Source organism: Thunnus maccoyii, chromosome 23 (assembly GCF_910596095.1).
Source record: "Thunnus maccoyii chromosome 23, fThuMac1.1, whole genome shotgun sequence".
NCBI classification, from domain to species: Eukaryota; Metazoa; Chordata; class Actinopteri; order Scombriformes; family Scombridae; genus Thunnus; species Thunnus maccoyii.
In genome coordinates, this window is record NC_056555.1 from 8,175,456 (window position 1) to 8,197,080 (window position 21,625).

Sequence of the window (21,625 nt, forward strand, 5' to 3'; positions counted from 1 at the left end):
CCACCTTTGTAACATCTTCCCACCTCTATAACCTTTTGAATGATGCTCTCTCATCCTTCAGCTGAAGATTTCACACACTGTTTACTGTAAGAGGCTAAACCAGATTTTTGCCCAGGGCTACATAGCTTAGCTCGATTAGCCCTGCATTTCATTCTCAAATTTAGCCTTGGGCTAACAGTTGGAGTTGAGAAAAAAGATAAAATTAGCCCATGGCCAACTCTAATTTCCATTGAGCAAATAAACGTGGGCTTAAGTCACTATGAAGTGCATGTGATAGTGATAATGTGATAAGTAGATGACCGACAGGTGTCCATCTCCTTTAGGAAGGCGGGATAGTATAAATAACATTGTATTTTATTGGAGGAGAAATCTTTTGTGTGCTACACAGGGAGGTAAGTGTCAGTTTCAAAACAGGCTCCTGAAGCTGGTCTTGCTCAAGGGCACTCAAGCAAAGCTGCACACCAACACAACCACTAGATCTTCTTGTACACCTCCATACTTTCCTTTCAGCTTCCAAATACACTGCTGCTGTGTTAAGATTTCTCTTAACTGTATGCAGCCTCAAATGACACCAAGCCCCAAAGTTTAAAGAAGAGTGAAGCAGTGCAGTGTATATCTGTCTTGAAATAAAGGTGAACATGTGCACTTGTGTGTGTGTGTGTGTGTGTGTGTGTGTGTGTGTTTGTGTTCCCCCAGTACATCAACAGGCTTTCATTTCAAGCTGCGATGTGCTAACCTTATTTTTCAGGCTTTTCTGTTAGGTTTTCAAAGTGGCCGAGACTGCTGGTCAGCTCTCGCCGTCTGGTTGTTTTTATTCTAGTCGATAGAGAGGCCTGTTGTGGCACATTTTACCAAAAAAAAAAAAAAAAAAAAAAGAAAGAAAGAAAGAAAGAAAAAAACTGGGCTGTTTGTCGAGCTGAGCTGTAATTGAGGTGTGTTTTGGGTTGTTCGCTGCTTCGCTGGACCTCATGAACCGGCTGCACAGGAAAAAAACAACAATAATGGATCTTTATGAGTCAGCCAGGGCAGAGAAAGAGAGAGAGAGAGAGAGAGAGAGAGAGAGAGAGAGAGAGAGAGAGAGAGAGAGAGAGAGAGAGAGAGAGAGAGAGAGAGAGAGGTGGGAGAGGGAGGAAGAGAGATGAAGAACGAAAGACAGAAGGAGGAAGAGAAGGAGAGAAAAGGGAGAGTGAAGAAGAGAAAGAGCAGTGTCTTCACAGAACCCATTAGCAGAGAGCCACAGTGGTGCGGCATCCAAACCAACCCGGAGCATTATCTGTCCTACGTTTAAATGAAACGCGCCAACAAAAGGCCCCAGCGCCTCCAGACCCAGCACACACACACACACAAAAAAACCCTGGCCAAGCAAGAGAGAAAGGAAGAAAGAAAAGAGAGTAAAAGAAGAAAAGGGAAGCTGAGAAAAGATGAAGAGAGGCAGAGGGAAATGGAGAGGGGGGAGAAACAACGAGGGGCGGTATTGAACGCGAGATAGAAATCCCTTTTCTGTGCCCGGCTAGCTATTGTTTGGCTGTGTGGCTCACAAAGGCCATTAGCAGCAAACAGCAGGTTGGGATGAAAATTTAATGAAGGCTTTAATCATTATGAAAGGCCTGGAATATTACTGCTCTCTCTCTTCCTCTGAGTCTCTCTCTCTCTCTCTCTCTCTCACACACACACACACACACACATGCTCACACACCGCTTCCAGCTGGATCAATGATACACACACACACACACATACACACACACACATTTAGTGCTGAGGAACATTAACACCAAGAGGGATGTGAACAAGGGGCCAAAGACACAAAATGGGTCAGAAAACGATAAACATCTCGAAACAGAATGAGAAGCTTCACTTATCCGAGGCAGGCCTTGAGCTAGACATCACACTTACACACACACACACACACACACACACACACAAACACACACACACATATATAGACAGTCACACACAAAAAGTATGGCTTAAGTTTGAAAGATATAGTTTAGTGTCTGTGGCTAGTGTTGCTCTACTTAGGCTAGATGAATGTAGAGTGGTAGATACTAGGTCAATGTGTGTGTGTGTGTGTGTGTGTGTGTGTGTGTGTGTGTGCGTGCGTGTGCTGTTTAAGCCTTTGGGAGCATGTATACTTGTGTATATGTATTTGCATATGTATTAGTGATGCGTGTGCATGTGTGTGTGTTTTAGGAGAAGTACTGTATTTAGCTGCATGCATACAAGGTGTGTGCGTGTGTGTAGGCTGCTAATAAATGACTAGCCATGTTGTCCCCCATGGCCTGGCCTAACCATGCTCCACCACTCTCCTGCTCTCTCCATTCATCTCCTGTCTTACTCTACCGGCCACCTGCTACCCTGGAGATGCACACTCACACTCTCACACACACACACACTCTCACACACACACACACACACACACACACACACAGAGCTAGCCCCATCTTTAATACATTCTTCAGGAGCGACAGGGAGGAACAGCGAAGATAAGAATGCCATGACACTGCCTTGTGTGTACGTGTGTGTGTGTGTGTGTGTGTGTGTTTGTGTTTGTTTGCCTGGAGTCAAGGCGAGAGGCCGCTGGGCGAGCGGCTCGTGCTGGAGTGTGTGTGTGTGTCATTACGTGGAATAATGAGAGCAGAGTGCAGAGCGTCACGGGAGGCGCAGGGTCGAGAGGAGAGTCGGTGCTAAAACCCAAGAGAGGTTGCCGCACGTCCAGGATGAACACATACGCTTACACATACGGCTAAACACACACACCTGGGCTGGATAGTTCCCTTGGACTCGCCATTTAACCCCTCGTGACCCCTGTGCTGCAGAGCAAGGCCTGGTGATAATCTATTAGAACACCTGCGGGAAAAGAGACTTGCACTAGATTGATGGATATATAGATGGATGGATAGATAGATGGATATACAGTGAGCTGCGAAATAGAAGAGAAGAAAAACGAGGGGAATTAAAAGGAGGAGAAAACATCACTAAATGGGGCACAGATGTTCCTCTCGGCCCCTGGAGTGGTGCCTCCACTGCCCTGGACATTCACCAGACACTCAGCCTCATTCCTCCTCTCCTCCTCTCCTCTCCTCTCCTCTCTCCTCCTTCTCTCCCCTCACAGCTTAGACTGAAAGTGGCTCACATTAAGTGCCAGCTGAGCTCCATCTCTGGACCCCTCTGCTGACCCTCTGCTACCCAGCTACAGCTACCCGTCACTGGGGCTTCTTAGCCTCAGGACTCAGTATTATGTTTTCTCTCTTTTTTTCAGTGTAACTTGTACAGCAGAGTAAATAAAGGTCATTAACTAGATCTTTGTATCTTCTGAGTGAACCTACAACTCGTGATCTGAGGGATTTAGACATTTGGCCTAAATGATGTCAGACGTTTTAGCACAGTGTACTTTTATGTTTTAACAATGAAAAGATTAAACTGATTATATTGGTACAGCAGCGATTTAAAATTCTAACCTTGTAAGATCTGCTATAATGTTTTACAATTTTCATGTCCTACCATATAACAATAACTTAGTGCAAGGAATCCGTTCTTGAATAATTCTGCTCTGAGCTTCCGTTGCTTTGGTAGCTGCTTGCCTCTCTTGGCGGTCACCTAGTTGGGGTCGAAAAATGGCAATATTCTTGTTGTTTTACTGAGTCAGAGTGCAGCTCTGGGGTCAGACCCTGGCCTCTATATTTTATGGCCTTGATCCGGACGCACGTGCGGGGAAACAAGAGGAGACACACACTCAAGCGCACGCACACGCACTGTGTACAGGTTTACAGCCGTGCCGGCAACCTTGAGGTCAACCAGAATGGTGTTTTTATGGTTGAGCGTACTTGCTGTTTCAAGTCGCTCCAAGGCACTGGTTTCCATACTGAAAATGCCAACTCAATGAAGTGACAATGAGATGTCACACAACACACACAAACGCGCTCGGACACGTACTCACACAAGCACGCACTGCACTTCATCTATTTTCAAGGCAGGGAGGAAACCCAGGGCTTGCTTTTAGAGCGCACTGAGGCATTTTATAGGACAGCACTTAGGCGAGGCCATTGTGCCACACAAGCACACAGTGGCCGGAGCTCCCTCACGCCTCCGTACACTCCAATGGGTGACAATGGGAAGGGCGGATACATTCTGCCAAGAAGAAGGAGAGAGAGAAAGGGAGGAAAAAAAGAGAGCCGGAGAAGTGGAGGGACCAAGGCCGTCTCTCGTTCATCCGTCCATCAGTCCACCCCCTCCCCTCCCACCCCCCCCTCCTCTCCTTCACTTTGCTTAATCCCTCCACTGCTCTGCTACATGGGGGGTTATGTCAAACACACACACACACAGATGCACACACACTATAAACATCAACAATAGCATATACAACCCTTGCAAGTCATCACACGGACCTGCAACTTTTAAGCACACATCCCTAAGGGGAATTTGTGGACTGACACACACACAGACACACACACACACAAGCAAGGACACTAAACGCACACATACAGCAGCAGGTTCACAGCCCTAGCGTGGGAGCGGGCGAACGTCTTTATGTGATTTCCACCCTTTGTCGGTAATTAGTTAGATGTATAAATTAACATGAAGTGCAGCAGGACTCTCACAGCCATTGTTTGTCACGATCATTCTTCTCGCGCTTGGGAAAAGGAAGGCGAGTGAAACGAAACAGAAGGGGAGGCTGAAAAAGAGAATTGTTTTCTTTTTTAATTCACTACAAGTGAGAGAGAGAGAGAGAGAGTTCGGGCGAGTGAGAAAAAGCAAGATTTGTCCTCCTGTTCACCAATTAAAGAGCTCTAAATACACGGTCAGCATTCGCTAAAGAGAAGTTGACATCATGCTTATGAGACTAACTCTGCCTTGAACCACTTACTAGAGAGATTTGCACTCCATTTGTTTATATTAATGCAAGCCCTCCTATCCTGTCCTAATCTTGGTTAGAAAGATCACATTTTAAAAAAAAAAAAAGGCGCCCTTTTGAACAAATGAAACCAACTTTGAAGCGGGCAAAGAGCTCACGCTTCTTGCTGCTTATGTATGAAAACCAGCTCCTTTTTATGTATCATTTTATCTGTCATTCTTCTCAGTTATCCAAGTGTCATTATGTCAGTTAACTTCACGGCGTTTGTAGCAGACGGGGGGGAAAATCATCATGGACATGGCTCACAATTCAAATCGGGTCAATTCGGAGTTTTTATTTTGTTTTTTTTGTTTTTTTGTCTTTTGTGGCATGAGAAACCGGCAACGTCATGGGGAGAACCTGAGGCCTATTGTGGGGCCGGCCATTGTTGGCTCGATGAAAGGCGCATTCAAGTCACTTTTCTTATTGAATTGTTTTGCGTCTGCTTTTCGTGGCATTCTCTCTCCAGCCTTGCACGAGACAATCGGTGGGGATGAAACTCCTTTTCTGCCATTCTTCCCAGTCCAGATGAGCGATATTAAGGAGATGAATAGTGTGCATGTGTGTGTGTGTGTGTTAGTCTGTGTGTGTGTCTGTGTGTGTTTTTGGGAAAAGCAGTGCCCCAGCTTTTGTCCAATACAGGAGCATAAAGGGGCTTAGAGAGAGGAGAGAGGGTCCTGTGGTTTTCCTGATGGTGTGTGTGTGTCTGTGTGTGTTATTGGCCTCCCGGTGTGGCATTAAGTTAAGGACAAAGGCCTGAGGTTCATGAATCAGCCAGAGCTTCCATAGCTTAGCAATTGTGACCTACTCACAGTTTGACTGTCCTACAGTACACTGTGTTTGAGTGTATGAGTGTATTTGTGTGTGTGTGTGTGTGTGATGAGGCAGGTAGGGGTAATGTTTGTGTGTTTCTTTACGCTAGAATGTATACATGCATTTCCTGTTGGGGTCATACACTCTATATGAATATGTTTGGGTGTATTTGTGTGAGTCAGACTGTCCGACATAAAGACTTCCTGTCACAGACGCCCAAATATTAGACGGGCCCCAGCGTTTTGGCATTCACCCATTCACTACCATTCAACACCACGTCCCATGACCAAATCAGTGGAATCCATGATTTATCTATTCAGCTTTCTCATAAACTCTCTTCATTTGCACACCCTGTTGTTGTTTTTCTCCCTTTTCTCTTATTTTCCTCTCTGGTCTTTTCTCCCATTCCCATGGAGAGACAGAGGAATGTTTTTATGCTGCAAAATGGCTGCAAGATTAATGAGTTTTGTGTAAAGTGCGCCGACTTTCATTTATCCCTCAATTACTTTATCAAAAGGATATCAAATGCAGCTGAAAAATCTTAAAACTTTTCATTAAGCCACTTAAGCAACAAAAAATACTTTGTGGAAAGGAATTGCTGCTTGGAGTTCAACCAGTTTTTCAAAAGGTCAAATGGCTACACCCTTGAACATTTTTACTTTGTTAGAAGAATTATCGTGTTAGCCAACAACTTCAATGATCTTCCATTAAGTAGTGAACTGACATGGAGTTATTTTGTGCGTAGGTGGATGTCACATTTCGGAATGAAACGCTCGATTTGTCATCTTGACATCGTGCCATCGCAAAATATAAAAAAGGTATCATGGTGCTGCCAACAACATGCAAATGTTAGAGTGTGTGTGTGCATTAAAGCTTTAAGTTAACTTATTAAAACTTATTAAATAATGAGTGGAATAGGTAGAAGTTGTAAAATAAAATGTATGTTTTATACTTTTAGTTAGAACAATTTCTTATATATCAGTGTTTGTTCCATGAATCAATGTGCAACAGCAGAAACTGAAACTAATACAATCAATAGAGCTTTAAATGGATGCTTTTGAATTTGTAAAACACAATCATTTCAACTAGGCTAAACACATACTGTAATGCTGTGATACCAGGCACGGCAAGAAGATCATATTCAAGCACACTTCCCGGCACAATAAAAGTCAGGTTGATTTTACGTATTGTGATGCGTATGTACATGAATGTACTGTACGCAGACGTTCGTGTGTTTTCTTATGTGACCCATATAAACAGGTTCTAAACTGTAGGTACACATGAAGCCTTTCATGGTGGCACCTTCATGGCAGCATGTAAGCTTACTGTAGGCTATGAATGTACTTTAAATAGACTGTAAGTAAGCTCTGTGTTAGAGCTTATTAGCTGTGACTGTGTTTTTGCAAGACAGAGATTCAGTGCGTGTACTTATATACTCCATACAGGCAAGTCTATGTGTATGAATCGTCATGCCACATACTGAATGTTGTTATATACGTGTGACAGAGACTACACCCCAGTTTCCCCCTGTATAATCCATGTAGGCTTGTGTGCAAAGTAGCACAATCTGCTTAGCGCAATTTAACATCTCAGCTGCAACACACACATGTGAAAGCATCAGAGCTGTAGTCCGTATCGCCCATGTCAGCAGCGTCCAGCGCAGGATTTAAGGCCTGACATGACATGGATGTAGAGGCGCTTTAACAGGCTGAGTGGAGGAGTGGGATTGGTGTGTGTCACTGCACACTTGTGTTAGATTGTCTGCGCACACGGCAGCAAAAACATTCATATACTGTACAGTAAGTTGCCCCACACATGATGACGAACAAACCGGCCTGTGTGACCTGACCGAGGATCCATAGCTAGCTACCCATGATGCATCGGGGATATCGAAAGGAAGCATGCCAGCAATCCACGTAATCACCACCCACAGGCCACCCCCTACTGTTTCCGCTCTCTCTTACACGACAGATACCAAAGTGGTGCGTATGCTATTGTGTAGCTTTAGCACTTCAGTCACTCAGAGAACTGCAAGTCAGTCGAGTGGTGAGGAAGCCGGTCCTACAATGCATCAGCCAGCTAGTCAGACATCCATTCAGTCAGCCAGGGAGCCAGTCACTCAGCCGCTCCGTCAGCCAGTCACTGTGTCAGTCTTTGAAGCTACAGGGTCTATATTAATTAACCCCTGGCTGGCTGGTCAGAGGGCGGGTCCTGCAGATGAAGTGGTGGTGTCTATGCTGTCAGCCACAGGGGTCGCGACCCCGAAGCCACAGCGCGGCCCAGCCTTATTTGAGCCAGATGTTGGGAGACAAGCATCTCCAGCACCCCCACCCCCTCCCCTCCCCTCCCTTCCCACCACCACCACCACCACTCCGCCACTGCTGCATTCTTTTCCTTCGCTGCTGCTTGGCTAGCAGAGCAGTCATCACCAGCCACTCATGTCGGAGCTCTGATGCTCTTCTGGATAGATTGCTGTACTTCTCTGTCTGCCTGCCTGCTCCCCCTTGTCCCTCCCTCCTCTCTCCAGCCGTCCTTCTCTCTTTCTCCCTGTGGGATCCCTTTATCCATCCATTCACCTCTCCCCTCCCATCCCTCTGTTTTCACCCCTCCCTCCTCGTTTGGCCCACTGCCCCTTTCCGCTTCGCTCAGGGGAAAGAGTGCTGTGTGTGTGTGTGTGTGTGTGTGTGTGTGTGTTGCCTGGCAGCATGCCCGCTCTCATCCTCCCACCCTCCCCCCCTCCTCTCCCCCCATCCTCTTATTTTCTCCTACCTCATCCTCTTCTCTCTCTCTTTTCTCTCCTTTGCTTTCCATCCTTGCCCTATCCTTACTTTCTATTTCTCTTCTCTGCCACCTTCCCTCCATCCTTCTCCTCCTATACTTCCCTTTGTCCCTGTCACTCTCTCCACCTGCTTCTAATCACTCCCCTTCCATCTCTTTCACTCCCTGCCTCCATTCATACTTCCCTCTCCCTCGCCCCCCTCCCCTCCCTCGCTCCCTCTCTCCCTCGTCTCTTCCTCGGCTGGGCTCAGGAGCAGTGAACAGGTGTTGTCTCCTTTTGATTTGGGTGCGTTCGGATTAATGCTGTCAGCTCAGCTGTTAAAACAACTGCCACCGCCAGATGCCAGTCAGTTTGGGGCTGGAGCTGTCACCTACACACACACACACACACATACACACATACACACTCTAATATCTAAACATACGCACACTCAGATGCAAGTGTGCACACACAGGGCGGCATGCACACGCACACACACACACACACACACACACAAACACAGCCCCTCTTGGCTCATTGTAATACCGACAAAGCAAATCAGCTGCTGTACGCCAGTCTTGTCTGTAACCCAGGTGTGTGTTTCTGTAGCCTTTCCAAAACATCACAGTCAGTGAGTATAAAAGCAACATTATGATACTACAGTGATCATTAATACACAGTTGCTATAGACTCACCTAGACAACCAGAGTCCTTATTCAAAGGGGCTTTATTCTAGGAATTCAGTGTTACCTTTTTTTGTGATTTTCCTACAAAAATGACTGAAGACTTGTTCCAGAGTTGGAGATGTTTTTGGAGATATTCAAGTTAGGTAATAAGCTAAAAATCAGTCCTTTTTTTTCAAACAGTTTCAGACTAATTAGACTTGCTGTGATCTTGAACCCTTACTAAATTCCTTCAGACAGTGATGTATAAATGTGAAATACGCAGTGGTGGAAAGTAACAAAGTACATTTATTCTAGTTCTGTACCTAAGTAATTTACCTATTTTACTCAGTACTACTTACTTAGTATTTCCATTTTTTGCTACTTCATTTTCAGAGAGGAAAACTGGTCCTCTACATTTATCTGTCAGCTGTTACTTTTCAGATGAAGCGTTTATATTAAAACACATGATAAGCCTATAAAATACAGTGCATTGTCAAAGATTAAACCAGTGGTCCCCAGTGTTTTTAGCTTGTGACCTGACCCTTACAAAACAGCAGTGTCTATTTGGGGCACTGTGTCACATTTCAGATTGTCAGCAGTCAAAGAGAATAAACTTGGTTTGGATGGTTTCATTTAAATAACTGTTTGAGGCCCATAGAGGCATAGAGTAATATTTTTACAAAAAAAAAAGAAAAGATTTTACTACCCCGATAGATTTATCTTGTGGCCCGTTGGCAGTGGCCTGACCTCTAGGTTGGGAACCACTGGACTAACCTACCTAACTGTTTATAAATTAGTTCAAATTAGCTCCATCCCAACCAACAACAACTGTAAAATACTGCTTACTCATCATTAATAGTCAAATAATGTCATAATTATAATACATAAGACACAGGGGCCAACTATACCTCTGTACTTTTACTTAAGTAAGATTTGAAATGAAGGACTCAATTGTAATTGTAATTAACATTATTTTACAGCCATATTCACCAAAGATCCTACATTTCATTAGTCTTTAGCGGATAAAGACTGAAACACAGAATTTTCACACAAACGTTTTTATTCATAGAATCTTATCACAGTATGTTTTCTTGAAGACAGTACCTCTGTATTCAGTGAGTAAACCTTCAGTGAGGCTGTTTATGTTCGCTTGGCCGGTAACTGTGTTTACCGCTGGACAAACTCTCCATTCCTAAGGCAACACATGATTTCTACCTCTACCTTCACCCTCCTCCCTCCATTCCTCTTAACCTCGCTTACTCTCACACTCACTTGTTCCTTTCTTTTCTCCAAAACATCCACCCTGCCCAGGCAACACACAAACGAACAAACATCCTCCCTGCTTCATTTCAACACGTTACCATAAAACTCTCTCCCGATACATCTATCATCAGTGTCTGTGTGTCTGCATGCGTCACCCTCTTTTTTGGCACCTTCCTACGCTCGCAGCCCTTTTGCCGCCTGACGGTTCCTTAAATTTAGAATCAGAATCTTTGTTGATGGAATTTGTGAGTAAAATGATGATTAACTGTGAATATCAATGATCAGCAGTGTTTAAGTGGTGTGTAACAGCGCTATTTAGGGCTTCTTTATATGTGGGTTGAGTTCACAAGCTTCCTGTGTGTGTGTGTATGAGTGTGTGTGTGTCAGATGGCGGGTAGTGGGCTTCAGAGTGGTAAGTTGGTATCAGGGTCCATTTTATACACACACATTCATTCATAGACGTAAAGTATCAGGGGAAACATTCCACTATCCATCTTTTCCTTCTGGCAGATTTTTGATCTATCTTTAACTCTCTTCCTCTTGGTTTCTGTCTGTCTCTCTTCCTCTCTCCCACTCTCTCAAACACACATTTTTTCCCTCTCTCTCTCTCTCTCTCTCTCTTTCCCTCTCTCTCTTTCAAACTGAACTCATGTACTCATGTTTGTTTGCAAGCTTCACACTAGACAGTCTTGTGATGCTGGTTCAAGGAGCCGTCCACACTAAGACACTGGACACTTGTTTGTTAGGTCATGTCGGTTTGTCTGACACACTCTTACACCCAAAAGCACACACACCCAACACACTCTCTAACATTGAGCCCTCTGTCTAGCCCTCCGATGCCCCCACACCCCCACCCTCCACCCGTATCAGTTTACTATGTGAAAACACAGGCGAACACAGGATTTCTAGCCCCCTTTCTAACCCACTAACCAAACCACATTTTCCCCCCAGTTTACTGGTGATTACGCCCTCCTCGTCCGTTTTGTTGGTTTGCTTGATTACACTAACGAGGTTAGGGCCAAGGTTATCATACCCCACTGTAGTCTCCAGTCTTTGCCGAGCCAAACGTTGTTAAGACAATTAGCCCACTCAAAGAGTCATGGGTGTCTTGTCGGGGAATGGCGGGGGGAGGAGGAAGAAGGGGGTCAAAGACCAAAGGAATGTTCAGGAAGAAAAGGAACTGTGTGTATGAGAGGTTGAACTCAAAAATGATATAATAAGTTGATTAAAGTATAACAAGAACTGATATATTAAATTGTTGCGATAAAGATATGAATGATTAGATTAAAACGGGATTTATTTAATGAAAGCAGAACCACCATTTGTTAATAGAAAAATCTGATTTGATAAACATCCAGATCATTTATTAGTTAAGCAAAATCAGGAAACTGGGAGGACTTTTTCTTGGAAGGGCATGTAATTGACACAGTGGCACAGTTACAAACTACTCCTGCAATTTTAGTATTGCACTCCTACTAGTTTGGGGAACTCACAAGAGACAGATATAAATACGGGTGGTCATACTCACAGCAGCCAGAGCTCAGATATTTTGACTTTTAGTCTCAAGCGTGGGTCAAGGTCCAAAAACACTGGAGCCTACATTTTCCATAATGCAACTGGTAGCATCTTTCATTAGACTCGCCCCGCCTCCCAAATGCCAGAAGACGTTACACAACTATTTTCACAGGTTATATATATGCGTATATATATACTCCTTGTGACTAGTTAACTGAACTTCATGTGTAAAATTGCCTGTTTTTCTTTTATCCAGTCGAGTGTTTTTCCATTCATGTACATATTAAAAAGGAAATTTAAGAGCTAAATTTCAACTCAGTTACAGTATGTACTTTCGCCAACTCTGTTATTGTCATTTAATTTGTGTGAGTTCTACTCTTCCTATTTGTTAGCCACAGATGGCTAAGTGATCTAAATGTGACCTAAGCAGCAGCATCAGCCGTTATTGACGAGGCAAATCTCATCAACCAATCAAAATTTTTTTTTTCTTTGCCTGAAAACTATGAGATCTTGCCAGGAAAATTGGGGAGTAGGAAAAGATTTACAGGTCAGGCACACAAACACTCGCAGGCACACACACACACACACACACACACACACACACACAAACATGAACACACACATGCTAGTCAGCAGAGCATTCCAGCGCTGTTTGGACTGTTGTTGCCATTGGTCTAATGGTTCTCACATGTCTGTCGCCCTATCTTTGAGCAGCACACAAGACAATGTGGTCTATTCTTAAGACTTTACAACGCGCTCTGTCTCAGGCCGATCGACGCACAGATGGAACAAACATTCACACATAGAGAAGAAAGACAAAAAGAGACAGAGACGACTATCAAGACTGAAACAGACACGTAAACAGAGGAGGGGGGGGGGGGGGGTGAGGGTGGGCGTGTGTATGTGCATGTGTGTACGTCTGTTTGCACTTGTCAACAGCGTCTGCGTTAACTAGAATAGGCGGATCCCGCCTCCGCCGTCCGGCAACGCGAAGGCACTCTACAGCCAAGCCAACTGTCAATCAAACAGCCGACACGGGGCCAAAACTATGATAGCGTCAGAAATAACAGTCTTTACCCATCAGTCTCGCATGCACAAACACACACGCATACGCACACACACACACACACACACACACACACACACACACACACACACACACACAAGCACAGGGGAGGTTAAAGTCACAGCTCAGCCCTGTTTGAATAGGCTTCCAACATGCAAAGCAGCATTAGTGTGTCAGCAGTGTCTTGCTGTTCTGTCTGTCTCTCTGTCATTGCTTTGACAGGCAGACGAAAAATGTCACTCGCAGGGGGACTCGCAAGAGAAAACGCAGCACTATGTGTGTGTGTGTGTGTGTGTGTATGTGTGTGTGTTCTCCTTCTGTCTCTCGCGTAGTTAATGCGTGGGTCCGTTCCCCTCCTATACACGGCAGGCCCAATACACAATGCCTTCTTTTGTTGTCACGTTAAAGTGATGCAATAAAGCTGTGCAGTGACAAGGACGGCCCGGGGGTCGCTGCAGTGACAGAGACATTGAGTGTGTGCAAGCGTGCACACGCACATTTGTGTGTGTGTGTGTGTGTGTGTGTGTGCGTGCGTGCGTGTGTGGAGTGGAGACAAGAGCGCTGAAGAGGGGTTATTGCCACGAGACAGATTGCAAGTGTCATTTTCCATTACAGCAGCCTGAGCCACTGTGTACGACACACTCACACACACACACACACACACACACACACACACCAATACACATGCCTTGGCCTACTTTAACAGGATGCTTTTGACAGGGAGAGATGTGCGTGCATTAAAAGAGTGCCGGCCCCGACTATTTAACCCTCTCCTCACCCTGACACCGGGGTGAGCAAGCAGAATTTGCACCTTTTATTTTTTGTGATTCTTTTTTAGCGGGGGGGGCTTATCTGATTGGTTGATTCACAGGTCAATGTGATATACATCAGATTTTTCCATGAAACTAAAGGTTTCAACAGTTCGTAAATGACAGCGGGATCTGACTGTAAGCAACTAATTTTAAGGATTTTCATGGATTACTTGATAGATTACATCATGAATCTCTATTGGTTAAGTCAACTCTTTGACCTCTACGGCCTGTAAAACAGTCTCAAAACATATTAGATCATGCAAAAAAATACATCGTCTCTCAGCTAGAAACTGCTAGAAAAAAAAAAGCATTTTCTGTCTTTTTGAAAAGTTTAGATCCGGAAGATACAAGGTTTTCACCTGACAGCAGCAATAGGATACAATACACTTGTCAGAGCAGCTTTTCAGCAGATCCTCAGTGAATACATTGAGTTGTAAATACAGAATGAGCCATTGTTGCATGTGAACCTCTATTATCTATTCAAAAGTCTCTCATGAGGCTCTGTTTGTTAACCAGGCAATTAGCAGGCAGTATTTGGTGGTTATCAGTACCACAGTTGACACTTGGGCTCTTCAGCCTGTAAAGTATGAGGCAGTAAAATGAAAATGGGATCTGTGTTCAGTCCCATAGCTTGTCCCTAATAAGGTGCAGTGGCAGCGGGTATCAGGGGCCGAGCTGAATTAGTCCGCAGTGGATTCAAATGTCTAGATGCTATCAAAGACCATTTAATGATAATGGAGGTCACAGAGGCAATTGGGAAAATGGTGTGTGTGTGTGTGTGTGTGTGTCTGTGTGTGTGAAAGGAACATTCTCTCTCTCCCGCAAAAACACAGCATTAAGATAGCATCGCTAATTTCTCCAGCTCGGCACAAAAACAACATGCAGAGGAGGGGAGGGAAAAAAAACACACACACACACAACATACACACACACACACACACACACATAAGAAAAATGAAACAACAAGGAAAGTTTTTCTGCGACTTTCTCGAATGTCGCTCCAGATTTTGCCCTTCATCGTTCTTTCACAATGTCGCGCCCTCTCCGCTGCTATTTCTGACTGCCAGTGTGTGGATCTGGCTCGCTGAGATTTCATGCCAGTGTAAAAATTGGCTGAGGGTTTGGTTCAAATCAAATTGGACATAAGCACCCACAACACCATCTGTTAGGGAAAGGCAGTGGAGTGAAGGGCAGAACTCTGTATTCAGATAAATGGATTTTCAATTTATTAAATTGTTGACTGACACCCTTGTAAATTTTCGCTTTATGTGCAGTGGCCTATTCTTAGAACATCACATTTAATGGAAACATGTTGCTATGCATCCATACAATCCCAAGTACCTAATATTAGAGTGAAAAAAAAAAAAAGATCCCATTACATCTGTTGTTTTCTGTTAGTTAAAATCCCTCTTTTTTCATATTCTTGCAGCACACTTGCAACACATTTACATGAGAGAGAGAAAAAAAAACAAATGTGTCCTTTTCTTTAAAGCTTTTTTTTCCCCTAAAACTACATCTAACTTTAAGCAGACAAAAATAAAACCCTCTCCACAGTTAGTCTTTAGGTGTTTTGGCAACCGATATTGTTTGTGTGTGTGTGTGTTTGTGCGGTTTTCAGTTAACAGGTGTGTCGCCCCGAAATGTGTTTAAAGACACGTCTGTGATTGTCACAGCACTTTAGGGGAGGACCATATGTCCCTTGTCGCTTCACCCAAAAACTTAACTTAATTGCAAGGTGAATAACAGTCTCATATCTCTCAGAAGTCGATGTCATGATGCTGAGGAGTGTGTGAGTGTCTGCCAAATACTTTCAGTTTGATTCACTCTGTGTGAGTGTGTGAGGCATGCTGGTGTCCCCCTAGCCTGCCTAGTGGTCTGCGTGTTTATTATTAACTAAAGTTGGAGCAGCTTCTGAATGAGAAGTCGCTGTGGACGTTGAGACCGACCAGGGACTGAGAGTCTTACACACACACACACACACACACACACTCTTTCTGTTGCTCACCGCGATCCTCTGCTTCAGTGGGAGACAGGGAACACTGGGAGGGGGCTAGAAAGTAAGGAGGAGGATGAGGAGGAGGAGGAGGAGAGGGATTTTAGTGTTTACACAGAGGCCCGGCCACCGCGGCAACTGTTGCCAAGCGCTGTTCTCCCCAACAACAAGCCAGTAATTGGTACTTTTAGCGGCTAACCTTGCGGAGGTGGTGGTGCGAGGTGGGCTTGGACAAAAAGCTTTTTGATACATCTCCCTCTCTATCTCTGTCTCCTCTCTCAAGCCACTCTATAGTGCCCCTGCCTTTTTTTTTTTTTTTTTTTTTTTTTTTTTGACAAGAGACTGCCCGTAATCTTGGCACGGCCCTCTTCGCTTTGGAATGATTGGACCGTCTTTAGAAGGAATCGATGAAAATGTGTCCAGACACATGGCCCAGCTCAACCAGACATGAATTGATCATCAAAATATCAACATCATCATTTCGTAATGGAGTATGTTGGCTCTGTCAGTGTGAAGGGGGAATAGCCAGACTGAAAAGCAAAAGCTGCAGTATCAAGAGGGTGTAAATAAGTGAGGAGTCGTATTCAAAAATTCTGCTTTTCGGGAAGTCTTTTTTGAACATCTCCATAATGTAGACGATCCAGTCTGTTAAAGTTGTAAAATTTTACTCCTCGAAGACTTAAGTTACCTCCTATTATATAAATAGTAAAGCATTTCCCCTCTTTTTTTCTTAAATAAAACACTTTGTTCATTTTAAACTACTCTAAATATTCATTAAAATGTTGCTATTTCAGGTGAAATGTCAAGACAGCTCATTTATATAGAATAGTTTAGCACAGCTTAGAGCTATCTTGAGTAAACTACTCCTATATAAGCATGAGTCTATGTGCAGGTGTGTTTGCAGCCTCACTCGGGCAACAATTTGTCTTTCTGTTACGCTGTGTAACCCAGATTAAGATCAAAGATCATCAGAGCATTTAGGATCATCCGAATAACCCAATTTTCTCTGCATTCCTATACATTATGTGTTTGATAGTTGAGTTAATGTCAGGGAGGATGGGTAATAAAACATTAAGAGAAGCAAAACTGACTTTTTATGATGAAAACCATTAAGGCACATAATTCAAAGAGTGATGAGTAATCCAGGTCAGTTATGCTTGCTCTGATTTTGACTTTAATTCAGTTAAGTTAACCTGGTTAAGGTGTTTACATGACAGTCGAAAAGATTTAGGTCTTGCCTTAATCTGGTTATAATCTAATCTTTGGATCACATGTAAACATACTCTTTCTGTCTCTGTCATGGCCGCCAGCAAATGTGTTTTTCGCCACAGAAGACGCCACACATCTCTGCTCGGTGCTTTCTCTGTTTCTCTTTCCTTCCATCTCAATACTTCAGTGTTCAGGGTGGCAGTCTTAGACAAACTCCACCAGTGCTTGTATAATTGCTTATTCAATGCTGACCCCTGCTCAGTTTGGGAGGGAGGGAGGGAGGAGAATGGAGGAGGAGGAGGTGGTGGGAGGGAGTTGCTGGAGCCTCCCCATGGCTGCCAAGGCCCAAGTCAATGTGGAGCCTGTTTTTTCGGGATATAAGGGCCGGCCACGGGTCCCAAGCCAGGGCCCTTTCCTGTGGGCCCTCCTCCACCTCCTCCTCCTCCTTTTCGCCTTCGCTCTCCTCCTTCATCCTCCACCCTCCTCTGAGCCCGGCTGGGCCTGGCGCTGGCACAGAGGCCTCTTTGTTGTGCACCCGAGGGCCCGGGCTCTCTTTCTCACTCTCTCTCTCTTCTTTCCTCCCCTCTCTCTCTCTCTCTCTTTTCCTCCTCTCTCTCTCTCTCTCTCTCTCTCTTTCCACATACCCCCCCCCCCTCTCTCTCCCCCTCCACCTCCTCCATCCCTCCCTCCCTTTTCCTCTAAAGGTCTCCAGGCTTCACAAATATGAGATAATAGGAAAAATAGAGCTGGCCGCTTGTGGTGACTCAGGGCAAAACATCTGAGTGAAAAATAGAAAGTGAGTGAGAGAGAGAGAGAGAGAGAGATGGTATTGTTTGTGAGGCTGGTCAGAGCGAGCTGGACTGAGGTTGAGTCTCCTCCCATCTTTCTCTCTCTCTCTCTCTCCAGCAGCTTCTGAACCAAAAGCTCACTGTGGATCCAAAAGCCGGATGGGGGCTTGCACTAACACACACACACACACACACACACACACACTGTTTCTCTCTCTGTCTCTCTCCCTCTCTCGGCAGGTGGACGGAATTGTTTTGGCTCGGCTGCAGGGCAGCAGCTTGACTCCGTTTGAGCCAATGAGCCAAAATAATAGCCGACGATTCCAGAGTTATTGTCAGCGTTTTCCCCCCTCTGCTTTTCCCAGAATCCCTCTCAGCCGTGCGGGATCGGAATCACAACGTCACCCTGAAATGAATTAATGCGCCTTCACATGAAAATACAACAGCGTTCGGTCAAAACCAGACAGTCAAAACAAGAGAGGACGGTTTTTAAAACCACCTCTCTGACCCATCGGAGGGCTACGTCCCAAAGCTTTCAAAGATACAAAATGTGAATTTGAGAAAATGTGTAAGAAATTATGCATAAGACAATTAGAACTCTGGGTTTTAATATTTCACTTAGTGTTAATAGCTTCAATGAAGAGCTGAAACAAGCTGAAACAGAATCTACTGTCAGACAATATAAATTAAGATGACTTTTCCAACCTTAAAGCTTAAGGGGAAAAGAAGGGGAAAAACTCTATTTTAAGGGATTTCATGTACACACACACAAACACACACACACACACGTTTGCTCAGCTCTCCTTGTTAATGCATCGCATTGACTTCCATTCATTGTGGACAGCCTAAGCCAATCCCTAACCGTAACCTTAACCAAGACCTCAGAAATGACGTTTTGCCTCATTAGGATCAGGCTTTGGTCCCCATGAGGACTACTGATCCCAACGAGGTCAGTGTTTATACCGGAAAAGGTTACAATGAGGTAACAAAAAAACACACACACACACACGTTAGCCCACTTTTACGACCCTGTGCAGCCGAATACTTCCCCTCTCCCCGTTTTCTGCTGATTTCTCTCACCCCTTCGTTTCTGTAATGGGGGAGTCGGGTATCCTCCCCCTGCCTTCGGTTGCCAAAACCCCACCCTTCAAATATGCGGCCCACACCCCTGCGTGGGCACCAAACTCCACCCGCTTACCTCACGAAACGCACACATGCACACACACACGCACACACACACTCAGCATCCCATACGTCAGAAGAACAGGGAGTAGCTTCTCTTCTTGATTTTCATGGAAAGTGTTGTGCTGTCCTCCTTTATTATATGATTTTTGGCCATAATTAGTAGTAGTGGATGCTTGCTATGTTTCCATCCAACTGTCAAGCACATTTTTTTTGAAAACTCTTGAAATATCGCAGAACATAAAATGCGAATCAGGTGCATTTCCATCTGCTGGCCTGCAACAAATAAATCCTCAAATGTGACAGGAGTGGAAAGAGCCTTTTCAAGAACTCATTTGCATCGGGCATATTGTTATTGTTGTGCGGTTTCAGGTAATGGCGGCCATATTTCATACTCTATATAAAGATGCAAAGATGAAAACAAGGAAATGCACTCTGACATTGGGAGTTTTTCTAATGCCCATACAACCATGATGAGAAACTAATGCAAGGGAGCCGGTAGGGTGTTTTTGTGAGGTCATGGTTTCAGGATGTCCACGCAGACCTTTTAACTGTTTGTGTATGTACGTCGGTGCCCTCCGTTTCTGTATAGTGTGTGTGTTTGTAGTTTATCACGGGTGACAGTGTGGGTTCATTTCTCATAGTGTTCGCCACATCAATCAATATCTCAAAAAGCTTCTCTTCTCTTCTCTTCCTCTCCACTCCCCCTTGCCCATTTCCTCCCATTTTGCCATCCGCTGCACAATGAAAGAGCCTCTTGGCTTTTATTAATAGTTAAAGTGGCCCCGGCCTGTCACTGGGGACAATGGCTGCAGCCCTGTTAATAAATAAAAATAATAACTAGGAGATGGAGACAGAGAGGGAGTGCAATGGAAAGAGAACAGGCGACACTGCCATTTGTTGTTCCCTCTCACTTGTCAAAGCTCTTTGGCTTAAAAGCCTCTGTCATTGTTGAGGGAGAGGGGGCTGGAGGGAGAGATGAGAGTGAGAGACGGAGAGAAAGAGGGGGAGAGAGGGAGCGCCAGGGGCTAATAGCACCTGTTGGGGTGATGGTGAGACAGCTGTCACGGGCTGGGAAAAAAACACAGGAGCACACTCTTTCTTCTACTCTTTCTTCCTTTCTACGCATGTTTTTCTTTCCCTCCTCCCTCCTCTTACAACGGATTCTCTGTCTATCTCTTGCCCTACCTTCATCCCCTCTGGTGATAGTCCGCTAACCTATTCCCCGAAGGCTACGGCGGCTTCTCACAGAGCGCGCTAGGGCACATCAGGGACACGGCGCTGAAACTCGGTTGCTGACTAACTGGCTGAGTGGCAGCGCGGAAAAACGCAAGGACAGACCAGTCAGAGTCCAAGGACGCTGGATGGATTTGAAAAGGCGAGAGTGAGGGATGAGAAATAGAAAGAGTGAGAGGTGGAATGGCTTGAAGTTCAGCAATGAGCTTCCGCTGCCTGTGTGTGTGTGTGTGTGCGTGTGTGAATGTGTGCCTGTTATAATCAGCAGAGCGTGAGTGCTCTAGTCTTAAAGTCAGAGGAAAGGACCTGATTCAGGCCTCTAGGGAGGCTGCAGCCCTCAAACACACACACACACACACACACACACACACACACACACACACAAAAGCTGAGGTACAGTATGTGGGACATGCTGCAATGCTTGTGGGTGTGTGTGTCTGAGCAGAGCTTGTATGTCTCAACTCTCTTGTTTGTGTGTGATCATGTGAGTGTGTGTGTGTGTGTGTCATTTTAAATCCTGAAAATCTCCAGGTGGTTTCTCATCCTCATCCTCCCCACATTCACTCCATCACAGACAGGAAAAAAAGGGGGATGAAGAGGAAAGAAAGAAGTTTAAGCAAAGCGCTGCTTTTTGTGTTTGGATGATGGATAAAAGTGCTTTGATTTGTTGTTGAGTACGGCTGGTGTGTGTGTGTGTTTGTGTGTGTGTAAGTGTGCGCGTTCAGTGATAAGCTGTTCAACTCAACACACCGGACATCCCTCTCTCTCTCTCCCTCTGTGGAAAGCATTAGTGTGTGTGTGTTGTGTGTGTGTGTGTGTGTGTTTGTTTGTGCATGCAAGCTGTCTCATACCACTGAGATTAAGACTTTTTTTTTTCTTCCTTAAATCAGTCTTGTCATTCTAGTTTATGGAAAAAAAAATAATCCGGGGACAAACAAACTTTCCGCCTGCCGTCAGCAGTTGCCAGTGCGTATGCGTCAGTGTGTACAGTTATATACACGAGTGCATTCAAGTGTATGTGTTGTGCACACATGTAGCTGTGTTTTGCGGGTGTTTGTGCATTCAAGTGTGTGTGTGTTTGCGTTGGCTGATAGGGTTAATCTCCCCACTCAAAGTGTAAAACCTCTTTCCTTAGCAAGGCTTCGCATCCCAAGTGCAGATGGCTCCTGGTAAATAAAATACTCTCTCTCTCTCCCCTCTCTCTCTCTCTCTCTTCTGCTTCACACTTTCAGTCTTCCTTTGTCTGATCATTTCCCCTGTTTCTCTTTGTCCATGTTGATAACAGTCTGGGGTGACTGCGTTGAGGTCTGTGTGTGTACATGCGTGTGTGTGTGTGTGTCTTTCAGTACATATATGTACACACTTTTAGGATTCAATCTCTGCATGTGCATGCTCTCTTGTGTGACATTTTCCATTTCCGCCACCGTGTGTGT

At 44.8% G+C, this 21,625-nt stretch overlaps 1 protein-coding gene and 1 long non-coding RNA gene across 2 annotated transcripts in view; one reads left to right on the forward strand and one right to left on the reverse strand.

Annotated features, from left to right (window-relative positions):
- Nucleotides 1–21,625, reverse strand: part of LOC121890466 — a 150,082-nt gene that overhangs the window by 42,454 nt on the left and 86,003 nt on the right. The gene's annotated exons all lie outside the window — the stretch shown is intronic.
- Nucleotides 1–21,625, forward strand: part of sox5 (SRY-box transcription factor 5) — a 92,904-nt gene that overhangs the window by 25,616 nt on the left and 45,663 nt on the right. The window lies entirely within an intron of this gene.